Source organism: Oncorhynchus masou, unplaced genomic scaffold (assembly GCF_036934945.1).
Source record: "Oncorhynchus masou masou isolate Uvic2021 unplaced genomic scaffold, UVic_Omas_1.1 unplaced_scaffold_3360, whole genome shotgun sequence".
NCBI classification, from domain to species: domain Eukaryota; kingdom Metazoa; phylum Chordata; class Actinopteri; order Salmoniformes; family Salmonidae; genus Oncorhynchus; species Oncorhynchus masou.
In genome coordinates, this window is record NW_027009773.1 from 10,484 (window position 1) to 36,004 (window position 25,521).

Here is a 25,521-nt window from a genome sequence, read left to right on the forward strand (position 1 = left end):
TCTCCTCCCTCCTTCTCTCTCCCTCCTTAGCTCCTAATTCCCCCTCCCTCTCTCCTCCCTCCTTCTCTCTCCCCTCCCTAACTCCTAATTCCCCCTCCCTCTCTCCTCCCGCCTTCTCTCTCCCCTCCCTATCTCCTAATTCCCCCTCCCTCTCTCCTCCCTCCTTCTCTCTCCCCTCCCTATCTCCTAATTCCCCCTCCCTCTCTCCTCCCTACTTCTCTCTCCCCTCCTTAGCTCCTAATTCCCCCTCCCTCTCTTCTCCCTCCTTCTCTCTCCCCCTCCCATTTCTCCTAATCCCCCCTCTCTCTTAATTCCTCCTCCCTCTCTCCTCCCTTCTCTCTCTCCCCTCCCTATCTCTTAATCCCCCTCCCTCTCTCCTCCCTCCTTCGCTCTCCCTTTCCCTCTCTCTTCAAACCTCAGCCCCCTGCCCCTGAGACAGCTGACCAGACCCTATACTTCCATCTGACCCCAGATGACCACTAGACTCTGTAGTGAGAACTGAAGTCTGACCAAGTACTGAATTTGACCCAAACTCTGGATGACCACTAGACTCTGTAGTGAGAACTGAAGTCTGATCAAGTACTGAATTTGACCCAAACTCTGGATGACCACTAGACTCTGTAGTGAGAACTGAAGACCGATCAAGTACTGAATTTGACCCAAACTCTGGATGACCACTACACTCTGTAGTAAGAACGGATGTCTGATCAAATACTGAATTTGACCCAAACTCTAGTTGCGAGTTCTGACTGGAGTCAGGATTTTGATTGGTCTCTTGGTTGGGTCCTGACTCAGAGCCAGGACTCTGATTGGTCTCTGCAGTTCTGTGTGTGTGCTGCTGATAGGACAGGCCCAGCTCCTTCCACTTCATGCGGTTGGCTGCTATCCCATCAACCATAGGCTTCAGCTTCACGTTTAGCTTCATCAGAGCCTAGAGGGGAGACAGTGTGGGAGACTGACTTAGAAGGGGCTGAATCGCAGACAGACATGGGCTCATTTCATGCAGGACGACTGAAAAAAGGGCTGAAATAAAGACATTCCAGAGGACATCATACTGTGGAAACATACAGCTCTGGACTACTGGACTGAGATTTTATTGCGCTGGATTTCCCCTTGAACTTGGTGTGTCAGTAACAAACAGACGAGATGGGTTTAGAACAGGCGAGTCCGTTACCTGGTAGAGGGCTTACAGATCCCATCTATCCACTCCAGCTGCAGGGCGGGCAGCTCGTCTTTACGATTACGGTCAAAGATGGCCTGAGGAGAGAGACGTCGAGATGTCAAGGCTAACTTTAGTCATTTCATCCCAACAGTTGAATATCTAAAGAAAGAACTCCCTACATCAAGGCTAACTTTAGTCATTTCATCCCAACAGTTGAATATCTAAAGAAAGAACTCCCCACATCAAGGCTAACTTTAGTCATTTCATCCCAACAGTTGAATATCTAAAGAAAGAACTCCCTACATCAAGGCTAACTTTAGTCATTTCATCCCAACAGTTGCATATCTAAAGAAAGAACTCCCTACATCAAGGCTAACTTTAGTCATTTCATCCCAACAGTTGCATATCTAAAGAAAGAACTTCCTACATCAAGGCTAACTTTAGTCATTTCATCCCAACAGTTGCATATCTAAAGAAAGAACTCCCTACATCAAGGCTAACTTTAGTCATTTCATCCCAACAGTTACATATCTAAAGAAAGAACTCCCTACATCAAGACTAACTTTAGTCATTGCATCCCAACAGTTGCATATCTAAAGAAAGAACTCCCTACATCAAGGCTAACTTTAGTAATTTCATCCCAACAGTTGCATATCTAAAGAAAAGAACTCCCTACATCAAGGCTAACTTTAGTCATTTCATCCCAACAGTTGCATATCTAAAGAAAGAACTCCCTACATCAAGGCTAACTTTAGTCATTTCATCCCAACAGTTGCATATCTAAAGATAGAACTCCCTACATCAAGGCTAACGTCTGGGAACCCAGAGGGCGTTAGAAAGACACTGAAGCTCAGCAGAAGGAAATATAAAAGTCGACTTCCTAAATGCTGTGCAGACTAAAGGTGCATTAATGGAGTTTGGACTCAAGGGAATCAAGGTCGTAGTGGATGGAGAGTTAATATCAAAGTTGATGATCTGACATTGAAGAGAAGTTTATTTTGAAGGGAAGGGTAGTTGGAAGGCGAAGTTGTACAATGAAGTGTAGTTTAACAGCATGTGTAGTTTAACAGGAAGTGTAGTTTGAAGGGAAGTGTAGTTTGAATGTAAGGGAAGTGTAGTTTGAAGGGAAGTGTAGTTTAACGGGAAGTGTAGTTTAACGGGAAGTGTAGTTTAACAGGAAGTGTAGTTGAATGGGAAGTGTAGTTTAACAGGAAGTGTAGTTTGATGGGAAGTGTAGTTTGAAGGGAAGTGTAGTTTGAAGGGAAGTGTAGTTTGAAAGGAGGTGTTACAGTAGTACTGTATTCTGCTTACCGCTGGAGTTAACTTGAGCTCAGACCTCTCCCTGTCACCTTGCTCGAAAAACTCACTGGTCACCAACTCCGCAACCTGTAGGGGGATTGTCAATGATGTCAATGATGATCCTTTGGACCCTAGTCAACACTAGTACATTATACAAGGATTAGGGTGTCATTTGTGACACAGGAAGAAGTTTTGTAACATTTCACCTGTTTGGAGATCTCCCAGGGGCGGGTCACTGCACCCAAGTCACATGCTGTCATTAGCATAGACCTGGTGATGACAGAGGTCAGAGGTTGTTTAGAACCAAACCAAGTCTCCACAGAAGGAGATTGTTGATCATGGTTCAATAAACAAGTAAGACAGATAGAAGGACCTGAGAAGTTCTCTGTGAGCCTCGTCTGTCCAGCTGAACTCTCCAGAGAGAACGCGGTCAAAGAACTGGCTCCTCCTCCTGTTTAGGAGCACAGACAGAGTCAAAGAACTGGCTCCTCCTCCTGTTTAGGAGCACAGACAGAGTCAAAGAACTGGCTCCTCCTCCTGTTTAGGAGCACAGACAGAGTCACAGAACTGGCTCCTCCTCCTGTTTAGGAGCACAGACAGAGTCACAGAACGGATACAAGGAAAAGGAGGGAGGTTCAATGGCAAAGCAGACGGGAGGTGGCCTGAGTGCCAGTCTGTTTGTGTTATCAAGTTTCTGTTCTACAACTGCATGTGGAAGTTGTAAGTCTTACTGGAAGTGCAGGGTGAGGTCAGTGGAGAGGATGGCCTGTTTCAGTAGCTGCATCATACTACTGTACTCTTTGGAACACAGGTTGGCAAAGATATTATGACCCTGTTGGAAGACATGAGCAAAATATATATTAAGATTTTATGACCCTGATGGAAGACATGAGCAAAATATATATTAATATTTTATGACCCTGATGGAAGACATGAGCAAAATATATATTAATATTTTATGACCCTGATGGAAGACATGAGCAAAATATATATTAATATTTTATGACCCTGTTGAAAAAGATATATTATCAGGTAATACATGCAAGGGGAATTTCAGGGTTGAGGAATAAATGGAAGCTCTTAAGCCTTGGTTTCTCTAATGACTGCCTCGCCTGGTTTACCAACTACTTCTCTGATAGAGTTCAGTGTGTCAAATCGGAGGGCCTGTTGTCTGGACCTCTGATAGTCTCTATAGGTGTGCCACAGGGTTCAATTCTCGGGCTGACTCTCTTTTCTGTATACATCAATGATGTTGCTCTTGCTGCTGGTGATTCTCTGATCCACCTCTACTCAGACGACACCATTCTGTATGCTTCTGGCCCCCTCCTTGGACACTGTGTTAACAACCCTCCAGACGAGCTTCAATGCTACACAACTCTCCTTCCGTGGCCTCCAACTGCTCTTAAACGCAAGTAAAACTAAATGCATGCTTTTCAATCGATCGCTGCCCACACCTGCTCACCCGTCCAGCATCACTACTCTGGACACCTCTGACTTAGAATACGTGGACAACTACAAATACCTGGGTGTCTGGTTAGACTGTAAACTCTCCTTCCAGACTCACATTAAGCATCTCCAATCCAAAATTAAATCTAGAATCGGATTCCTATATCGCAACAAAGCATCCTTTGCCAAACATACCCTTGTAAAACTGACCATCCTACCGATCCTCGACTTTGGTGATGTCATCTATAAAATAGCCTCCAACACTCTACTCAACAAATTGAATGCAGTCTATCACAGTGCCATCCGTTTGTCACCAAAGCCCCATACACTACCTAACGCTGCGACCTGTACGCTCTCGTTGGTTGGCCCTCGCTTCATACTCGTCGCCAAACCCACTGGCTGCAGGTTATCTACAAGTCTCTGCTAGGTAAAGCCCCACCTTATCTCAGCTCACTGGTCACCATTGCAGCACCCACTTGTAGCACACGCTCTAGCAGGTATATCCCACTAGTCACCCCCAAAGCCAATTCCTCCTTTGGTCGTCTTTCCTTCCAGTTCTCTGCTGCTCATGACTGGAACAAATTGTAAAAAATTCTGAAGCTGGAGACTCATATGTCCCTCACTAACTTTAAGCACCAGCTGTCAGAGCATTTTACAGATCACTGCACCTGTACTTAGCCTATATGTAAACAGCCCATCTATCTACCTACCTCATCCCCATACTGGTATTTATTTATTTTGCTCCTTTGCACCCCAGTATCTCTACCTGCACATTCATCTTCTGCCCATCTACCATTCCAGTGTTTAATTGCTATATTGTAATTACTTCGCCACCATGGCCTATTTATTTCCTTAACTTACCTCATTTGCACTCACTGTATATAGACTTTTTGTTTTCTTTTATTCTACTGTATTATTGACTGTATGTTTTGTTTACTCCATGTGTAACTCTGTGTTGTTGTATGTGGCGAACTGCTTTGCTTTATCTTGGCCAGGTCACAGTTGCAAATGAGAACTTGTTCTCAACTAGTCTACCTGGTTAAACAAAGGTGAAATAAATCCAATTTAAAAAAGTAAAAAAAAGTAAAGGTGATGGTCGCCAAGTTCACCTCACTCTGTAGGATCATGACTGCATGGTTGAAGTGATGGTGCTCCAGAGTAGCTGATGTCCCGTAGAGCAGGGCCAGAGCAGAGCCAGTCCTGTAGGAAGCAGCAAAGGAGGGACATTCAACTGATTGATTGATTGATTAACAGGGAAGATGGACTGACAGGCAGGACGGACGGACGTGCAGACTGACTGACTGATCAGACTTCTTTATTTTCCTTCATTTTCCTTATTTGTCTTCGGCGCTCAGCCGAGGTGACTCACTTGGCCTGGAAGGCGTTGTTGGTGCCACGGTGGTCTAGGTCATGGCAGAGACAACCCACCATCAACGCCAGGGTCTCTGCATCCGACAGAACATCCTGGAAGCCAGCCGTCTGCGGACACAGAGGTAACGGAAGTACCGAATCTATCCAAACATGACTTGTGTCCCAAACGGCACTCTATTCACTATATAGTGCACTACCCTTGTCCCGTCCCTGGTCAAAAGTGGAGAACAAAATAGGTCATTTGGGACAGATCCATTGTAATTGGTTAATCTTCACTTTAATTGCCTTGGTGGGGAAACAAATTGAGGAACAATGTGAAGAAAACAGTTTTCCATGACAAAGGGGTTGAATACTTATTGACTCAAGGCATTTCAGCATTAAATGTTAAATTCATTTTAAAAGTTTAAAAAAACATAATTCCACGTTGACATTATGGGGTATTGTGTGGAGGCAAGTGACACAAAATCTCAATTTAAGAAATGTTTTAATTCTGGCTGTAACACAACAAAATGTGGAAAAAGTCAAGGGTGTGGATTCTTGATGAAGGCACAGTAGAACCCTTTTTGAAGGTTCTATAAGGGTTTTAAATTGAACTTTTACAGTGCTGTAGAAAACCCTTTCCTAAGGTTCTACAAAGAACCATTCAAATATGGTTCTATATACAATAGCACCAAAAAGGTTCCGCTATGCTTACAACCCTTTTCGTTGCTATTGAGAACTCTTTTTAATGGTTCTTTATAGAACCTTTATGGAGATTGACAAAGATTCTTTAAAGAACCAATCTCAAAAGTTCTACAAATAATATTTTGAAGAACATTACGCTGTGTTTTATTCTGGTTAGTCGTATTATATTGTTAAAACTCCATAGTTGTCATTATTGTGTTAACTGGTAGCTGTGGAAGGGCTGGGGTCCCTGAGGAGAGGATTGAGATCGTCTGACTCAGCAAACAGAACTGACACAAGGTCTTACACAGAGTCTTTTACGAGACACTGTCCTGGCCATATTCAAATGTGACATGTAATAACACAACAGATGACATCAACTGGAATGACACTCTCACTCACGGCTGCACAAAAAGATTTTTGAGCAAACCCCGCCCTTACATTTTAATTAGCACTAAAAGATCAAATAACCCTTTTCTGAACTGTAAAGAACCATTTAAGGGCTCAAAGGGAACTTTGACTCATTATGGTTCGGTTCCACATAGAACCATCCGCCTTACCAAAGAACCCTTGAGGAACGCTCTTTTCTAAATGTGTACACAGAGCATCTTTTGTTGTGTTGACTCACTGTGATCATGAGGAACATGCACTGGCACACGTTGAAGGCATGCCTCCAGTTATGGTATGCCACCGTGCGATAGTTCTTCCTCACCGTCAACAGCCAGCGACACAGGACCTGAGAGGGAGGAGGAACCGTCTTATGGAATAAATGTTTGCTTTGCTGTTGTTCTCATATCAGGTGTTACTGTAACATGTCACCAAGAGAGTTCATCAAAAACAAGATCAATAGGGTTGTAATATTCTGGCACTCCAAATAGGGTTGTAAAATGCTGGCACTCCCAATGGTGTTGTAATATTCTGGTACTCCCAATAGGGTTGTAATATTCTGGTACTCCCGATAGGGTTGTAATATTCTGGTCCTCCCAATAGGGTTGTAATATTCTGGTACTCCCAATAGGGTTGTAATATTCTGGTACTCCCAATAGGGTTGTAATATTCTGGTCCTCCCAATAGGGTTGTAATATTCTGGCACTCCCGATAGGGTTGTAATATTCTGGTACTCCCAATAGGGTTGTAATATTCTGGTCCTCCCAATAGGGTTGCAATATTCTGGTACTCCCAATAGGGTTGTAATATTCTGGTACTCCCAATAGGGTTGTAATATTCTGGTCCTCCCAATAGGGCTGTAATATTCTGGTACTCCCAATAGGGTTATAATATTCTGGTACTCCCAATAGGGTTGCAATATTCTGGTCCTCCCAAAATTCCCAGGTTTTACAGAAACCCTAGTTGGAAGATTCCCGGAATCAGGACAGAATAACCAGGAAATCTGCTACAATCCAACTTGGATTTCTGGAAAATGTAGTGATTTTGGAAAAGTTGCTGGAGAGAAATACGAAAGCCTCTCCATTCTCCCTCATTGTTGACCTCACTCACGTCGTAGTCAATCTTAAACTTCTGGACGGCTCCGAGTTCCAGAAACATCCGGAGGGAGGCAGTGATCATGGCGTCGTTGTCCAGTGAGAAATCGTTGAAGTGGAACTCTTCGATGCCCAGCTCACTGCTCAAAGGGATCTTAGCAGCCTGAGGGAGTAGAATGTGGGGGTGAATATTGAGCGTCCTAGTAGGTGAACAGGAAATGACAAACTCAAGGCCTCAGGTCCTCCGACCTCGACCTTCACCCCCCGCCACCAGTCCCTCCAGTCCCTCTTTATGATTGGTCCTCCTCCCCCCACCTCCTCCTCCCCCTCACCAGTCCCTCCAGTCCCTCTTTATGATAGGTCCTCCTCCCCCCACCTCCTCCTCCCCCTCACCAGTCCCTCCAGTCCCTCTTTATGATAGGTCCTCTGACCCCCACCTCCTCCTCCCCCTCACCAGTCCCTCCAGTCCCTCTTTATGATAGGTCCTCTGACCCCCACCTCCTCCTCCCCCTCACCAGTCCCTCCAGTCCCTCTTTATGATAGGTCCTCTGACCCCCACCTCCTCCTCCCCCTCGCCAGTCCCTCCAGTCCCTCTTTATGATAGGTCCTCTGACCCCCACCTCCTCCTCCCACCTCACCAGTCCCTCCAGTCCCTCTTTATGATTGGTCCTCTGACCCCCACCTCCTCCTCCCCCTCACCAGTCCCTCCAGTCCCTCTTTATGATAGGTCCTCTGACCCCCACCTCCTCCTCCCCCTCACCAGTCCCTCCAGTCCCTCTTTATGATAGGTCCTCTGACCCCCACCTCCTCCTCCCCCCTCACCAGTCCCTCCAGTCCCTCTTTATGATAGGTCCTCTGACCCCCACCTCCTCCTCCCACCTCACCAGTCCCTCCAGTCCCTCTTTATGATAGGTCCTCTGACCCCCATCTCCACCTCCCCCTCACCAGTCCCTCCAGTCCCTCTTTATGATAGGTCCTCTGACCCCCATCTCCTCCTCCCCCTCACCAGTCCCTCTAGTCCCTCTTTATGATAGGTCCTCTGACCCCCACCTCCTCCTCCCCCCTCACCAGTCCCTCCAGTCCCTCTTTATGATAGGTCCTCTGACCCCCACCTTCCCCCCCCCGCCACCAGTCCCTCCAGTCCCTCTTTATGATAGGTCCTCTGACCCCCACCTCCACCTCCCCCCTCACTAGTCCCTCTAGTCCCTCTTTATGATAGGTCCTCTGACCCCCAGCTCCACCCTCACCAGTCCCTCTTTATGATAGGTCCTCTGACCCCCACCTCCTCCTCCCCCTCCACCAGTCCCTCCAGTCCCTCTTTATGATAGGTCCTCTGACCCCCACCTCCTCCTCCCCCTCACCAGTCCCTCCAGTCCCTCTTTATGATAGGTCCTCTGACCCCCACCTCCTCCTCCCCCCTCCACCAGTCCCTCCAGTCCCTCTTTATGATAGGTCCTCTGACCCCCACCTCCCCGCTCACCAGTCCCTCTTTATGATAGGTCCCCTGACCCCCACCTCCACCCTCACCAGTCCCTCTTTATGATAGGTCCTCTGATCCCCACCTCCACCCTCACCAGTCCCTCTTTATGATAGGTCCTCTGATCCCCACCTCCACCCTCACCAGTCCCTCTTTATGATAGGTCCTCTGACCCACAACTCCACCCTCACCAGTCCCTCCAGTCCCTCTTTATGATAGGTCCTCTGACCCCCAACTCCACCCTCACCAGTCCCTCCAGTCCCTCTTTATGATAGGTCCCCGACCCCCACATCCACCTCCACACCTCACCAGTCCCTCCAGTCCCTCTTTATGATAGGTCCCCCGACCCCCACATCCACCTCCACACCTCACCAGTCCCTCCAGTCCCTCTTTATGATAGGTCCCCCGACCCCCCACATCCACCTCCACACCTCACCAGTCCCTCCAGTCCCTCTTTATGATAGGTCCTCCGACCCCCACATCCACCTCCACACCTCACCAGTCCCTCCAGTCCCTCTTTATGATAGGTCCTCCGACCCCCACATCCACCTCCACACTTCACCAGTACCTCTTTATGATAGGTCCTCTGACCCCACATCCACCTCCACACCTCACCAGTCCCTCCAGTCCCTCTTTATGATAGGTCCCCGACCCCCACATCCACCTCCACACCTCACCAGTCCCTCCAGTCCCTCTTTATGATAGGTCCCCCGACCCCCACATCCACCTCCACACCTCACCAGTCTCTCCAGTCCCTCTTTATGATAGGTCCTCCGACCCCACATCCACCTCCACACTTCACCAGTACCTCTTTATGATAGGTCCTCCGACCCCCACATCCACCTCCACACCTCACCAGTCCCTCTTTATGATAGGTCCCCCAACCCCACATCCACCTCCACACCTCACCAGTCTCTCCAGTCCCTCTTTATGATAGGTCCTCCGACCCCCACATCCACCTCCACACTTCACCAGTACCTCTTTATGATAGGTCCTCCGACCCCCACATCCACCTCCACACTTCACCAGTACCTCTTTATGATAGGTCCTCTGACCCCCACATCCACCTCCACACCTCACCAGTCCCTCTTTATGATAGGTCCTCCGACCCCCACATCCACCTCCACACTTCACCAGTACCTCTTTATGATAGGTCCTCTGACCCCCACATCCACCTCCACACCTCACCAGTCCCTCCAGTCCCTCTTTATGATAGGTCCCCCGACCCCCACATCCACCTCCACACCTCACCAGTCCCTCCAGTCCCTCTTTATGATAGGTCCCCCGACCCCCACATCCACCTCCACACCTCACCAGTCTCTCCAGTCCCTCTTTATGATAGGTCCTCTGACCCCCACATCCACCTCCACACCTCACCAGTCCCTCTTTATGATAGGTCCCCCAACCCCCACATCCACCTCCACACCTCACCAGTCTCTCCAGTCCCTCTTTATGATAGGTCCTCCGACCCCCACATCCACCTCCACACTTCACCAGTACCTCTTTATGATAGGTCCTCCGACCCCCACATCCACCTCCACACCTCACCAGTCCCTCTTTATGATAGGTCCTCTGACCCCCACATCCACCTCCACACCTCACCAGTCCCTCTTTATGATAGGTCCTCCGACCCCCACATCCACCTCCACACCTCACCAGTCCCTCCAGTCCCTCTTTATGATAGGTCCTCCGACCCCCACATCCACCTCCACACTTCACCAGTACCTCCAGTCCCTCTTTATGATAGGTCCTCTGACCCCCACATCCACCTCCACACCTCACCAGTCCCTCCAGTCCCTCTTTATGATAGGTCCCCCAACCCCCACATCCACCTCCACACCTCACCAGTCTCTCCAGTCCCTCTTTATGATAGGTCCTCCGACCCCCACATCCACCTCCACACTTCACCAGTACCTCTTTATGATAGGTCCTCCGACCCCCACATCCACCTCCACACCTCACCAGTCCCTCTTTATGATAGGTCCTCTGACCCCCACATCCACCTCCACACCTCACCAGTCCCTCTTTATGATAGGTCCTCCGACCCCCACATCCACCTCCACACTTCACCAGTCCCTCTTTATGATAGGTCCTCTGACCCCCACATCCACCTCCACACCTCACCAGTCCCTCCAGTCCCTCTTTATGATAGGTCCCCCGACCCCCACATCCACCTCCACACCTCACCAGTCCCTCCAGTCCCTCTTTATGATAGGTCCCCCGACCCCCACATCCACCTCCACACCTCACCAGTCTCTCCAGTCCCTCTTTATGATAGGTCCTCCGACCCCCACATCCACCTCCACACTTCACCAGTACCTCTTTATGATAGGTCCTCCGACCCCCACATCCACCTCCACACCTCACCAGTCCCTCTTTATGATAGGTCCTCTGACCCCCACATCCACCTCCACACCTCACCAGTCTCTCCAGTCCCTCTTTATGATAGGTCCCCCGACCCCCACATCCACCTCCACACCTCACCAGTCCCTCTTTATGATAGGTCCTCTGACCCCCACATCCACCTCCACACCTCACCAGTCCCTCCAGTCCCTCTTTATGATAGGTCCCCCGGCCCCCACATCCACACCTCACCTCACCAGTCCCTCTTCATGATAGTCCTGGGGTGTACTCATTAGTCTGACGTAACAAAACATTTTGCAATGAAAATGGACGTTTCTCTTGGACAAATTCAGGTATATTCCTCCCTGTTTCATTCCATTTTCTTCCGTTTGGTTCCTAGTGAATACACCCTGGGAAAGTAACCAGGTGACTTCTACATGGACACCTGTTTGGATTATTATCTTGTAGATTTTGTTTGTTTTGTTTGTTTGTTTTTCTATTTCTTCTACATGTAATGTAATTCTCAGACATACCTTGAGTCTGTCCACCTCTACCTTGGAGCATGTGGCGTGGTAGGACAGCATCTGAGGAAGGAGAAAACATCATCATGGACTCTCTCTCCCTCTTTATATCTCTCTCTCTCTCTCTCTCTCTCTCTCTCTCTCTCTCTCTCTCTTTCTTTCTTTCTCTTTCTCTTTCTCTTTCTCTCTCTCTCTCTCTGGCCCCCTGCAGGTGGGTGTGGGACATGCATGATGATATGGGATCTAGCGCAAAGTAGTGCACTATATAGGGAATAGGGTGCCATTTGGGATGCATACAGAGACGCAATATTGTCTTCTTCCCACTACTCATGACTGCATTTTTACAGTATTATCCTCTACTGCCTGAGCCGATCCGGCACATTAATATTCAGCAGGGTTCTTCTCTCCCACCATAAATATTTCAGCTATTTTCACTGTTTCCAAAGAGGGGATGCTGTCAAAAAAAGATTGCACACAGCAAAAAGTGTCAGGAGTAAAAAATATACTAGTATATGATATATCAATATATAGTATATAAATATATATATAGTATATATATAGTATATATACTATATATAATGCAATATATTAGTATATAGTATATATAATATAATATACTAATATATAGTGTATATAATATAATATACTAGTATATAGTGTATACATAATATAATATAATATACTAGCATATAGTAAATATAATATACTAGTATATAGTGTATACATAATATAATATAATATACTAATATATAGTATATATAATATACTAGTATATAGTGTATACATAACATAATATAATATACTAGTATATACATAATATAATATACTAGCATATAGTAAATATAATATACTAGTATATAGTGTATACATAATATAATATAATATACTAGTATATCGTATATATAATATACTAGTATATAGTGTATACATAACATAATATAATATACTAGCATATAGTAAATATAATATACTAGTATATAGTGTATACATAATATAATATAATATACTAGTATATAGTATATATAATATACTAGTATATAGTGTATACATAACATAATATAATATACTAGTATATAGTGTATACATAATATAATATACTAGCATATAGTGTATACATAATATAATATACTAGTATATAGTATATATAATATACTAGTATATAGTGTATACATAATATAATATAATATACTAGTATATAGTATATATAATATACTAGTATATAGTGTATACATAATATAATATACTAGTATATAGTATATATAATATACTAGTATATAGTGTATACATAACATAACATAATATACTAGTATATAGTATATATAATATACTAGTATATAGTGTATACATAACATAATATAATATACTAGTATATAGTGTATACATAATATAATATAATATACTAGTATATCGCCTCTCATCAAGTCTGATATGTGTTTTAACCACATTACCTCCGTTGTTTCATGAAGCATTCTGAGGACCAGACAGACAGACAGACAGACAGACAGACAGACAGACAGACAGACAGACAGACAGACAGACAGTCAGTCAGTCAGTCAGTCAGTCAGACAGACAGACAGACAGACAGACAGACAGACAGACAGACAGACAGTCAGTCAGTCAGACAGACAGTCAGACAGTCAGTCAGTCAGTCAGTCAGTCATACAGACAGACAGACAGACAGACAGACAGAGGAGCCCAAAGCCCAGCAACTAGACTGGCTAGCTAACACGTTCATTTTACATTTACATTTATTCATTTACCAGACACTCTTATCCAGAGCGACTTACAGTTAGTGCATTCATCTTAAGATAACCAGGGGAGACAACCATCTATCTCAGTCATAGTAAGTACATGTTTTCTCAGTAAAACAGCTATCAGTAAAGTCAGAGCTTGTAGGGGGGGAAAGTCAAGTGTGAGTGTTAGTGCACGAAAGGCATATTTTAAAAACTTTTAAAACTAAACGCCTAGTGAGTGAAGGGAGAAGAGTACATGGCTCAGTCCCAAATTGCACCCTAAGCCCTTTATAGTGCACTACTTTTGACCATTTGTGACGCATCCTATCAATGCTCACATCCAGGGCCACAGACTGCTTGGCCCAGGTCTTCTTCACTTGATTGTACATCATGGTGTTGTTGATCCCCAGCCCACAGAATATCACAAAGGCCTGTATGGAGAAAAACGTTTCGACCAATAAAACAGCTTTCGAATTAAGCAACAAGGCATGAGGGGGTGTGGTATATGGCTGATATACCACGGCTAAGGGCTGTTCTTAAGCCCTTCTTCACATCGCGGAGTGCCTGGATACAGCCCTTAGACGTGGTACATTGGCCATATATCAAAAACCACAGAGGAGCCTTATTGCTATTATAAACTGGTTGCCAATGTAATTAGAGCAGTAAAAATAAATATTTTGTCATAGCATGGCTGTCAGCCAATCAGCATTCAGGGCTCGAACCACCCAGTTTATAATATCTATTATACAACACGTGGGTCTAATCCTGAATGCTGATTGGTTATAGCCAGTGTCTATTCCACAAGTTACCACCGGCTAAATCTATGACATTGAAATGTCTATTTACTCTGTTCCATCTGACTGCTGAATCCACTGTCTCATCATACATACATACAGTGAGGGAAAAAAGTATTTAATCCCCTGCTGATTTTGTACGTTTGCCCACTGACAAAGAAATGATCAGTCAATCATTTTAATGGTTGGTTTATTTGAACAGTGAGAGACAGAATAACAACAAAAATATCCAGAAGAATGCATGTCAAAAATGTTATAAATTGATATGCATTTTAATGGGAAATAAGTATTTGACCCCCTCTCAATCAGAAAGATTTCTGGCTCCCAGGTGTCTTTTATACAGGTAACGAGCTGAGATTATGAGCACACTCTTAAAGGGAGTGTTCCATATCTCAGCTTGTTACCTGTATAAAAGACACCTGTCCACAGAAGCAATCAATCAATCAGATTCCAAACTCTCCACCATGGCCAAGACCAAAGAGCTCTCCAAGGATGTCAGGGACAAGATTGTAGACCTACACAAGGCTGGAATGGGCTACAAGACCATCGTCAAGCAGCTTGGTGAGAAGGTGACAACAGTTGGTGCGATTATTCGTAAATGGAAGAAACACAAAAGAACTGTCAATCTCCTTCGGCCTTGGGCTCCATGCAAGATCTCACCTCGTGGAGTTGCAATGATCATGAAAATGGTGAGGAATCAGCCCAGAACTACATGGGAGGATCTTGTCAATGATCTCAAGGCAGCTGGGGCCATAGTCACCAAGAAAACAATTGGTAACAGACTACGCCGTGAAGGACTGAAATCCTGCAGCGCCCGCAAGGTCCCCCTGCTCAAGAAAGCACATATACATGCCTGTCTGAAGTTTGCCAATGAACATCTGAATGATTCAGAGGACACCTGGCTGAAAGTGTTGTGGTCAGATGAGACCAAAATGGAGCTCTTTGGCATCAACTCAACTCGCCGTGTTTGGAGGAGGATGCATGCTGCCTATAACCCCCAAGAACACCATCCCCACCGTCAAACATGGAGGTGGAAACATTATGCTTTGGGGGTGTTTTTCTGCTACAACTTCACCGCATCAAAGGGACGATGAACGGGGCCATGTACCGTCAAATCTTGGGTGAGAACCTCCTTCCCTCAGACAGGGCATTGAAAATAGGTCGTGGATGGGTATTCCAGCATGACAATGACCCAAAACACACGGCCAAGGCAACAAAGAAGTGGCTCAAGAAGATACACATTAAGGTCCTGGAGTGGCCCAGCCAGTCTCCAGACCTTAATCCTATAGAACATATGTGGAGGGAGCTGAAGGTTTGAGTTGCCAAACATCAGCCTCGAAACCTTAATGACTTGGAGAAGATCTGCAAAGAGGAGTGGGACAAAATCCCTCCTGAGATGTGTGCAAACCTGGTGGCCAACTACAAGAAATGTCTGACCTCTGTGATTGCCAACAAGGGTTTTGCCACCAAGTACCAAGTCATGTTTTGCTGAGGGGGTCAAATCCTTATTTTCCTCATTAAAATGCAAATCAATTTATAACATTTATAACATGCGCTTTTCTGGATTTTGTTGTTGTTATTCTGTCTGTTCAAATAAATCTACCATTGAAATTATAGACGGATCATGTCTTTGTCAGTGGGCAAACGTACAAAATCAGCAAGGGATCAAATACTTTTCTCCCTCACTGTAGATATAGATAGATAGAACCTGCTCAATCCACTGTCTCAACATACATATATAGATAGATAGAACCTGCTCAATCCACTCTCATCATACATACATAGATATATAGAACCTGCTCAATCCACTGTTTCATCATACATACATAGATATAGATAGATAAAACCTGCTCAATCCACTCTCATCATACATACATAGATATATAGAACCTGCTCAATCCACTGTTTCATCATACATACATAGATATAGATAGATAAAACCTGCTCAATCCACTCTCATCATACATACAGTATATAGATATAAATAGATAGAACCTTCTCAACCCACTGTCTCATTATAGATATATAGATAGGGAGAGGGAGAGGGAGAGAGAGGAGCTCGCCTCAAACAGTCTTTGATCTGCATCATTGAACGTCCTCCTGTCCAGGCGATTTAGAATCTGGGCAACCCCTTAAAACAGTACAGAAAATACATCAATATTTGTAATTATTGAATGGGTGGAATAGCAGAGAGGTAAAAAGACAGAGTGGTTTTCAAGTGACAGTGGATGGCTGAACAGACTGGTGAACCCACCTATTATCTGATGAGTCCGATTCCAGATGGGGACGCACAGTACTGATCTGATGTGGAATCCTGAGGCTTGATCTGCCTGGGGAGCACAGAGTGGAATGTTACTGTGTGTGCGTGTGTGTGTGTGTGTGTGTGTGTGTGTGTGTGTGTGTGTGTGTGTGTGTGTGTGTGTGTGTGTGTGTGTGTGTGTGTGTGTGTGTGTGTGTGTGTGTGTGTGTGTGTGTGTGTGTGTGTGTGTGTGCACGCATACAGATGTGGAATCTTAATTTAATCACTCTCTTGTTGCTGAGAATGTTCCTGCACAGAAGGAAATGCAAACCTGCAGTGTATTCAAGGTTTAAAAAAAGCTTTCAAAGTTTTCAATTTCCACTTTAAAATGTCAGGATTGTCAGGATCAACAAATGTATCAACCCCCTACAAAACATTTGCCTTAATCATAATCCACATAATATTCACATTTCCTGTTTCTGCTGGATTATTTTCCTGCTGTAGCAAACTGGCTCAAATTAAGATCCGACATCTGTACGTGCGTGCCTGCGTGTGCCTGTGTGTCCAAATGTGTGTGTGTGTGTGTGTGTCCATGCGTGCGTGTGTTGATTGTGAGTGATTGGTGCCCCACCTCAGCATCAAAGCGGGGGTCCTGACAGACGTCGCTGATGTTGACAGGAAGTCCTGTGGACGCCACCAGCTCAGCAATGCTGTTATTGATCAGCCAATCAGAGCAGGACAGCTTCTCCATGCTGACTTTGTCAAAGAGACACACACTCTCAAGAAATGCCAAATACATGAATTGGGGATACAGGAGGATGTCAGTCCTTCCTATCAATGATTATGTATAACTATTAAAATATCTTCTCCCAAGCAGCGGAGACTTCACCTGATGTCACGGTCCATGTTGCACAGGGGAGACATGAGCTCAAAGGTCTTTGAGAACTTTACCACCTGCATAAAATACACACAATTACAGAGGGGAAAATTGGAGAGGGTAACATTGGAGAGGGGAGAATTGGAGAGGGGAGAATTGGAGAGGGGAGAATTTGAGAGGTGAGAATTGGAGAGGGGAGAATTGGAGAGGGGAGAATTAGAGAGGTGATAATTGGAGAGGGGAGAATTGGAGAGGGGAGAATTGGAGAGCAAAGTATTGGAGAGGGGAGAATTGGAGAGCGAAGAATTGGAGAGGGGAGAATTGGAGAGGGGAAAATTGGAGAGGTGAGAAATGGAGAGGGGCGAATTGGAGAGGTGAGAATTGGAGAGGGGAGAATTGGAGAGCAAAGTATTGGAGAGGGGAGAATTGGAGAGCGAAGTATTGGAGAGGGGAGAATTGGAGAGGGGAGAATTGGAGAGGGGAGAATTGGAGAGTAAAGTATTGGAGAGGGGAGAATTGGAGAGGGGAGAATTGGAGAGCGAAGAATTGGAGAGGGGAGAATTGGAGAGGGGAGAATTGGAGAGGGAAGAATTGGAGAGGGGAGAGGGTGGAGAGGGAGAATTGGAGAGCAAAGTATTGGAGAGGGGAGGTGGAGAGGGAGAATTGGAGAGCGGAGAATTGGAGAGCGGAGGTGGAGAGCGAAGTATTGGAGAGAGGAGAATTGGAGAGGTGAGAATTGGAGAGGGGAAAATTGGAGAGGGAGGGTGGAGAGGTGAGAATTGGAGAGGGAGGTATTGAGAGGGAGGTATTGGAGAGGGAGGTATTGGAGAGGGAGGGGTGGAGAGGGGAGAATTGGAGAGGGAGGTGGAGAGCGAAGTATTGGAGAGGGGAGAATTGGAGAGGGGGGAGAATTAGAGGCGAAGTATTGGAGAGGAGGAGTGGAGAGCGAAGTATTGGAGAGGGGAGGTGGAAAGGGAGGGTGGAGAGGGAGAATTGGAGAGAGGAGAATTGAGAGGGAGAATTGGAGAGGGGAGAATTGGAGAGTGAAGTATTGGAGAGGGGGTGGAGAGGGAGAATTGGAGAGGGAGGTGGAGAGAAGTATTGGAGAGGGGAGAATTGGAGAGGGGAGAATTGGGAGGGAGAGGTGGAGAGCGAAGTATTGGAGAGGGGAGAATTGGAGAGGGGAGAATTGGAGAGTGAAGTATTGGAGAGGGGAGAATTGGAGAGGGGAGAATTGAAGAGGGGAGAATTGGAGAGCGAAGTATTGGAGAGGGGAGAATTGGAGAGCAAAGTATTGGAGAGGGAAAACAGAAGGATAGAGAAATTAAGAAAATAAAGGAGGAGAGAAGAGCTGAGGTCTCACAGGTGAGTTTATTGTTTATGACACATTCATAGCAGAGGAGAGGAGAGAAATGAGAGAAGGAGGGGGAGAGGAGCCAGGGAGAAGAAATTAGAGGAGGGGGAGGAGAGGAGTCGAAAAGAAGGAAGCAGAGGAGAAGAGGGGAGAGGAGCTGGGGAGAAGAAATTAGAGGAGGGGAATGAGAGGAGTCGAAGAGAAGGAAGCAGAGGAGAAGAGGGGAGAGGAGCCTGGGAGAAGGAAGTAGAGGAGAAGAGGGGAGAGGAGCCGGGGAGAAGGAAGCAGAGGAGAAGAGGGGAGAGGAGACAGGGAGAAGGAAGCAGAGGAGAAGAGGGGAGAGGAGCCGGGGAGAAGAGGGGAGAGGAGCCGGGGAGAAGGAAGCAGAGGAGAAGAGGGGAGAGGAGACAGGGAGAAGGAAGCAGAGGAGAAAGGGGAGAGGAGCCGGGAGAAGGAAGCGGAGGAGAAGAGAGGTCAGTCTCACAGGTGAGTGTATATCCTCCAGCAGCAACACAGAGCAGCGTTCACACTGCAGCAGGGTCACAGCTCTCTGCATGATCTTCCTCACTATCTTCTCCAGGTCTGTCTGTTCTTCAAACAGGTCATTCACCACCTCTAGCAGAGCCTGGAGGAGCACAACAACAACACTGACCACTCTCTCTATTTGTCTAAGAAATGGAGAGAGAGAGAGTCTGGAGAACGGTGTAGTGTACAACTCATCAGAGGGTATAAAGATTAGCTTGTGATTGTTGTAAGACATGTTTTCCCATTTTTTGTTGTGAACAGTAGATTCAATGTATACTGTAAACTGTTTGTCCCTTTAAATGCAATAGACATCTAAATGATGGCTTACATAATCAGGACGAATCATCTTGTTTATGGTTGGAAGTCTAATTCAACATAAATTGAGAGACAGACAGGCTATGTGAGAGACAGACAGGCTGTGTGAGAGAGACAGGCTGTGTGACAGACAGGCTATGTGAGAGAGACAGACAGGCTATGTGAGAGACAGACAGGCTATGTGAGAGACAGACAGGCTATGTGAGAGACAGACAGGCCATGCACTCTTAGGAAAAAAATTGTTATGTAGAACCTAAAAGGGTTCTTTGGCTGTCCCCATAGGAGAACCCTTTGAAGAATCCTTTTGTGTTCCATGTAGAACCCTTTCCACAGAGAGTTCTACATGGAACCCAAAAGGGTTCTACCTGGAACCAGAAGGGTTCTCCTATGGGGGCAGCCAAAGAACCCTTTCCACAGAGAGTTCTACATGGAACCCAAAAGGGTTCTACCTGGAACCAGAAGGGTTCTCCTATGGGGGCAGCCAAAGAACCCTTTCCACAGAGAGTTCTACATGGAACCCAAAAGGGTTCTACCTGGAACCAGAAGGGTTCTCCTATGGGGGCAGCCAAAGAACCCTTTTGGAACCCTTTTTTGGAAGAGTGTGTGAGCCAACTTACTCTGCTCCTCTCGTACTCCTTCCGAGACTCTGAAAACAACGTGGCGTTGGAGATGGATATTCCGCAGAACGGTAGATACATCTGCAGCACCTGATGGGGAAAGCAGAGGAGGAGACAGAAAGAGTTCTAGTTCTGAGGCTAAATGATAAACAGAAAAAACAACATCTAGAATTCAGTGGTTGGAGTCTGATCTCAACTTTACTGTGTTCCTTCTAAACAGCCAAGTCACAAAATCCATCAGTGGGATATAACAAACTTTTTTGGTCCGTCTAGAGTATCTGTGTATACACGTGTGCATGTGTGTGTGTTGGTGGCTAGTTTACCATTGATAACGTTCTTCTTTTCTTCAACGTCTAATAACACACCTGGCTGCTTTCCTCTTAATGGAGTATTGATTTAGTAAATTCATTACTCAGGTATTAAGTAGGTATTCTGAATGTGCTAGACAACAAGCAGTCACTTACGTAAGATTGAGTCTTTTTTAATTGGTTTTCTGTTAAGCAGCCTGTGGGTTTACTGCCTAGACCTATTTTCAACACACACTGAACATACATCTCAACCCAACTCTTTGATATGTGCTGCCATTTCTCTCAAAGACTAGGTTCAAACCTAGTTTTTTCAAACCTAGATTAGCAAATAGCATGCATCACAGATAGCATGCATCACAGATAGCATGCATCACAGATAGCATGCATCACAGATAGCATGCATCACAGATAGCATGCATCACAGATAGCATGCATCACAGATAGCATGCATCACAGATATCATGCATCACAGATAGCATGCATCACAGATAGCATGCATCACAGATAGCATGCATCATAGATAGCATGCATCACAGATAGCATGCATCACAGATAGCATGCATCACAGATAGCATGCATCATAGATAGCATGCATCACAGATAGCATGCATCACAGATAGCATGCATCACAGATAGCATGCATCACAGATAGCATGCATCTGTGAAAATTGTTTTAACAAGGGGTTGCCAAGAATTGCACGTCTTCATATAAATGAGTCTGTGTCCATCGCTCTTTTGAAGATCTAATGCATAAAGTGTTGAAAAAGAGTTGACGGTCTTGTTTAACTAAATCCTGCCACCTGGTGGGCATTAAGGAGAACTCCACGGCTAATCCCAAATGGCTCCCTGTTCCTTACTCACACCATTCCCAACGTAGGGCCCATAGAGTCCTGATCTAAAGTAGTGCACCATGTAGGGATTAGGGTTCCATTGAGGACATCAAAACAAAAATCACCTGGCGACGAAGAGAGAAAAAACTATTTCACAGGAAATGGTTGAACAGGACCAATGTGTGAAAAAATATGTACATTAGTGAAAGCCCTATAGCTCTAACATCTGTATTGGGGTTAGTAGTGAAAGCCCTATAGCTCTAACATCTGTATTGGGGTTAGTAGTGAAAGCCCTATAGCTCTAACATCTGTATTGGGGTTAGTAGTGAAAGCCCTATAGCTGCAACATCTGTATTGGGGTTAGTAGTGAAAGCCCTATAGCTCTAACATCTGTATTGGGGTTAGTAGTGAAAGCCCTATAGCTCTAACATCTGTATTGGGGTTAGTAGTGAAAGCCCTATAGCTGCAACATCTGTATTGGGGATAGTAGTGAAAGCCCTATAGCTGCACCATCCGTATTGGGGTTAGTAGTGAAAGCCCTATACCTCTGACATCTGTATTGGGGTTAGTAGTGAAAGCCCTATACCTCTGACATCTGTATTGGGGTTAGTAGTGAAAGCCCTATACCTCTGACATCTGTATTGGGGTTAGTAGTGAAAGCCCTATACCTCTGACATCTGTATTGGGGTTAGTAGTGAAAGCCCTATAGCTACAACATCTGTATTGGGGTTAGTAGTGAAAGCCCTATAGCTACAACATCTGTATTGGGGTTAGTAGTGAAAGCCCTATAGCTGCAACATCTGTATTGGGGTTAGTAGTGAAAGCCCTATAGCTGCACCATCCGTATTGGGGTTAGTAGTGAAAGCCCTATACCTCTGACATCTGTATTGGGGTTAGTAGTGAAAGCCCTATACCTCTGACATCTGTATTGGGGTTAGTAGTGAAAGCCCTATACCTCTGACATCTGTATTGGGGTTAGTAGTGAAAGCCCTATACCTCTGACATCTGTATTGGGGTTAGTAGTGAAAGCCCTATACCTCTGACATCTGTATTGGGGTTAGTAGTGAAAGCCCTATACCTCTGACATCTGTATTGGGGTTAGTAGTGAAAGCCCTATACCTCTGACATCTGTATTGGGGTTAGTAGTGAAAGCCCTATAGCTGCAACATCTGTATTGGGGTTAGTAGTGAAAGCCCTATAGCTGCACCATCCGTATTGGGGTTAGTAGTGAAAGCCCTATACCTCTGACATCTGTATTGGGGTTAGTAGTGAAAGCCCTATACCTCTGACATCTGTATTGGGGTTAGTAGTGAAAGCCCTATACCTCTGACATCTGTATTGGGGTTAGTAGTGAAAGCCCTATACCTCTGACATCTGTATTGGGGTTAGTAGTGAAAGCCCTATACCTCTGACATCTGTATTGGGGTTAGTAGTGAAAGCCCTATACCTCTGACATCTGTATTGGGGTTAGTAGTGAAAGCCCTATACCTCTGACATCCGTATTGGGGTTAGTAGTGAAAGCCCTATACCTCTGACATCTGTATTGGGGTTAGTAGTGAAAGCCCTATACCTCTGACATCTGTATTGGGGTTAGTAGTGAAAGCCCTATACCTCTGACATCTGTATTGGGGTTAGTAGTGAAAGCCCTATACCTCTGACATCTGTATTGGGGTTAGTAGAAAGCCCTATACCTCTGACATCTGTATTGGGGTTAGTAGTGAAAGCCCTATAGCTATAACATCTGTATTGGGGTTAGTAGTGAAAGCCCTATACCTCTGACATCCGTATTGGGGTTAGTAGTGAAAGCCCTATACCTCTGACATCTGTATTGGGGTTAGTAGTGAAAGCCCTATACCTCTGACATCTGTATTGGGGTTAGTAGTGAAAGCCCTATACCTCTGACATCTGTATTGGGGTTAGTAGTGAAAGCCCTATACCTCTGACATCTGTATTGGGGTTAGTAGTGAAAGCCCTATACCTCTGACATCTGTATTGGGGTTAGTAGTGAAAGCCCTATACCTCTGACATCTGTATTGGGGTTAGTAGTGAAAGCCCTATAGCTATAACATCTGTATTGGGGTTAGTAGTGAAAGCCCTATACCTCTGACATCCGTATTGGGGTTAGTAGTGAAAGCCCTATACCTCTGACATCTGTATTGGGGTTAGTAGTGAAAGCCCTATAGCTCTAACATCTGTATTGGGGTTAGTAGTGAAAGCCCTATACCTCTGACATCTGTATTGGGGTTAGTAGTGAAAGCCCTATAGCTGCAACATCTGTATTGGGGTTAGTTCTTATTGGATATTCCTGTATGTGAAATAATAATCTACCCGGTTGGTTCTGAGACAGTAACACTGATCTCCCATTGGTGGAGATAGTGGTGATGATGTCAATGACAATAATGAATTCTCATTGTACAGGAACTTTAGTTTTACCACTCTTCTATTGGTCCATGAAGCCAGACAAGCTCAATCGAGCCCAGCTAAAGGATTTGAAATGATTTCTAGTAGTATTCTGAACTCAGGTGTGCTGTGGACTGACCTTCTCGTCGTCCTCCGTAAAAGGTGTTCCGATTGGGTTCTTGTTGATGGCCTGCACAACCCCGATGACCTCTCCATCACTGTTACAGATGGTCATACACAGGATGGACTGGGTCTTATAGCCGGTCAGCTTGTCTATCTCATCACTGAACCGATGATCCTGCAGGGGGAGACATATAGGAGGAGAAATACACACACACACACACACACGCACACGCACACGCACACGCACACGCACACGCACACGCACACACACACACACACACACACACACACACACACACACACACACACACACACACACACACACACACACATAAACACATCTTTTTATTATTCAGAAATCAGAGACAGCCTAAAATCAATCTGAACCAACAGAATAGATTTGACTGTAGCCTAGTTAATATGGGTCAAAACACTGTGTTAATGTAGCCTACAGCACTGTAGTACACTGTGTTAATGTAGCCTACAGCACTGCAGTGCACTGTGTTAATGTAGGCTACAGCACTGCAGTGGACTGTATTAATGAAGCCTACAGGACTGCAGTGCACTGTATTAATGTATCCTACAGCACTGCAGTACACTGTATTAATGTAGCCTTACAGCACTGCAGTGGACTGTGTTAATGTAGCCTACAGCACTGCAGTGCACTGTGTTAATGTAGCCTATAGCACTGCAGTGCACTGTATTAATGAAGCCTACAGCAGGAGCTACATGGTATTCTTATGTGCAGTGCACCAGAGACCTACAGGTAACTGCCAAAAAAATGAAAACCCCAACATAAAGTGTGTTAATAGGGCGTTGGCCACCACAAGCCAGTACCAGGAACTATTGGAGGGAGAGGGGCACCACGAGCCAGTACCTGGAACTATTGGAGGGCGTGGGGCACCACGAGCCAGTACCAGGAACTATCGGAGGGCATGGGGCACCACGAGCCAGTGCCAGGAACTATTGGAGGGCGTGGGGCACCACGAGCCAGTACCAGGAACTATTGGAGGGCATTGGCCACCACGAGCCAGTACCTGGAACTATTGGAGGGCGTGGGGCACTACGAGCCAGTACCTGGAACTATTGGAGGGCGTTGGCCTCCACGAGCCAGTACCTGGAACTATTGGAGGGCGTGGGGCACCACAAGCCAGTACCTGGACCTATTGGAGGGCGTAAGGCACCACGAGCCAGTACCTGGAACTATTGGAGGGCGTGGGGCACCACAAGCCAGTACCTGGAACTATTGGAGTGCGTGGGGCACCACAAGCCAGTACCTGGACCTATTGGAGGGCGTGGGGCACCACAAGCCAGTACCTGGACCTATTGGAGGGCGTAAGGCACCACGAGCCAGTACCTGGAACTATTGGAGGGCGTGGGGCACCACAAGCCAGTACCTGGAACTATTGGAGGGCGTAAGGCACCACAAGCCAGTACCTGGAACTATTGGAGGGCGTTGGGCCACCACGAGCCAGTACCTGGAACTATTGGAGGGCGTAAGGCACCACAAGCCAGTACCTGGACCTATTGGAGGGCGTAAGGCACCACGAGCCAGTACCTGGACCTATTGGAGGGCGTGGGGCACCACGAGCCAGTACCTGGAACTATTGGAGGGCGTGGGGCACCACGAGCCAGTACCTGGA

At 45.9% G+C, this 25,521-nt stretch overlaps 1 pseudogene; it reads right to left on the minus strand.

Annotated features, from left to right (window-relative positions):
• Positions 1-715: 715 nt before the first annotated feature.
• On the minus strand, positions 716-24,815 carry LOC135534405 (dual 3',5'-cyclic-AMP and -GMP phosphodiesterase 11A-like; annotated as a pseudogene).
• Positions 24,816-25,521: the final 706 nt, after the last annotated feature.